Source organism: Pteropus alecto, unplaced genomic scaffold (assembly GCF_000325575.1).
Source record: "Pteropus alecto unplaced genomic scaffold, ASM32557v1 scaffold81, whole genome shotgun sequence".
Taxonomy (NCBI): Eukaryota; Metazoa; Chordata; class Mammalia; order Chiroptera; family Pteropodidae; genus Pteropus; species Pteropus alecto.
Window position 1 is genome coordinate 10154277 of NW_006433378.1, and position 2271 is coordinate 10156547.

Consider the following 2271-nt stretch of genomic DNA (forward strand, 5'->3'; position numbering starts at 1 on the left):
GTATGTATTATACATAATCTATCTAAAAATTTCAGTTATGTACAGTTAGGTAAATCTAATGTGCCAGGAAAGTGAGCTATATTTTCACTCTGATGTGGTGAACTCCCACACACCTCAACACATACCTCTAAGAGTGTATATATTCACTGTCTCTTGCTACCTTAACCTCCCTGTGTTAAGAGAAGATGAAAAAAAAAAAAAAAGAAAATAGATCATTTCATTTCATTGCAAAATGATGTTTATTGGGGTATTGTACTTAAAAGAGAACTTTCATTTTAATGAGTCTCTAATCATGATAACCTTGTATAATGTAATGTTCTTTAGATTTGTATAAGATCCTATTTCACCAAATTACATTTTAAAGTGGTACAGTCCACTTTAAAAGTATATTTGGTTCATATATCATGTCCTACCTATTTTTAGTTGCTGTGTTCTCACTCTGTCTTGATTTCAGAGAAACCAGATATATTTGTATGATTCACCAAATCTTCAATAATCAGCACTTTGTGTGAACCCATCCATCACAGGAGATGCCCTTTCAGAATTGTATTGACTTGCAACTATCAGTATCAAGTTTTGTTTTTAAGTCATCACTAACATTTTTAATAAGTTTTAATTTTTTTATGAATTGTTTTTCGTGGCTATTTAGGATTTCAAATAATGCAAGGAGAACAAATGAGTTACAGTGTGATTTTCAGGGCTAAAAAGTAAAACAGATGCTTTTCAAAGTTCTGTCTACAGTGTAATCTCAAGTCAAATCATAAGAGCCTGAGTCTTTTCAAAATGTTTCTGATATTAACTACTCACATAGCATGCTGTAGCACTCATCATGCTTTACTGTATTGCCTTGATAATTGTTAGTCTCTCATTAAGAGAATTTACAACCTATGACCTCAGACCAGGTCCACCTTTTCATCACTCTATTATTTGCACCTAATATAGTAGCTAGCACATTACAGATATAAAACAAATTTTGTTGAATTAATGAGGGTACTTTGACTAAAGATAAGATTACACCTACTTCATTTGTGTATTATATTGATTGGGAAATAATGTTATTTGAGTAGAACCATATTTAATAATTGAAAGCAATAATATTTTGTGGGCATTATTTTCAGACTTATTTCTTGAATTATATAAAAGGCTCTGAAAATACACAGTGTCTAAAGTTGTCATGCTACTGTAAGGTGAACTGCTAGCTCTACTGTAGGGTGGACTGCTCAACAAAAAGCCTACATACATAAGAGTCTTTAAGACCCTTTACAACACCATAAGGTGGAACATGCACTTCAGAATATATGCAAAATCTATTCCTTATGTTCTATTTAAATTTATTTTTCTAGTCTATGGCCATGGTACGCTGAACAAGCCCGATCCCATCTGATTTCGGAAGCTAAGCAGGGTCAAGCCTGGTTAGTACTTGGATGGGAGACCAACTAGGAAGACCAGGTGCTACAGACATAAAAAATTAAAAAAAAAAAAATTAGGGATTGTAAGTTGACAAGGTCCTTGCAATCTGTGAGGTCAACAAAGGTTTGCATTACCTAAAAATTAAAATTAAATAAATAAATTTATTTTTCTAAAAATAAAAAAAACATATTTTACTACCATTTGATGTTAAGATTGATGGTAAAACAAGTATGTAACTTGCAAATAAGTATGTGCAATACCCTGGGGGAGCACTCCATTTTTTTGTGGCAAATACATATATATGATTTTAAAATTTTGGAATTTTTCCGTGTAAGACCACCATCAATACATATTACAAATACCAAAATGATGTGAGATACTGAATGGTGATGCATGAACATGTTTATTTTTCATTGACATAAATACAGATGATGTAAACTATATTTTAAATCTGCATATATTTTAAGCTAACTTTTAGAGATCACATTGTAGGAAAATTCTAGAAATGGTAAGAAATGACAGCTATGCAAAGACACAGAATAGAATTGAATACTCAACAATACAGGTGAAACAGAAAGCCCATGAAGAAGTGAGATTTCCCAATAAAACTCTGGAAAACTCCCCAAATTAGCATTGACAAGAATTTGACTAGACCGTGAGATTGTTAATGGGACAATTTATTGGAAATCTGTTAAGTGGAGCCAGAGAGGCCCGCTGGAATACAGAAGTGAGTGGTATCAACAGGGGAAGGTACAAGACAGGAGAAGATTATTTTCAGAAAATATCTGTATGATGATAAGCAAGCATTTGCCATAAATGAAATAATCACAACATTTTCTAATTAATGAAGTGAAAATAAAG

General features: G+C 32.2%; 1 pseudogene; it reads left to right on the forward strand.

Annotated features, from left to right (window-relative positions):
* The first annotated feature begins 1342 nt into the window (after window positions 1-1342).
* Window positions 1343-1461, forward strand: LOC112476946 (annotated as a pseudogene).
* Window positions 1462-2271: the final 810 nt, after the last annotated feature.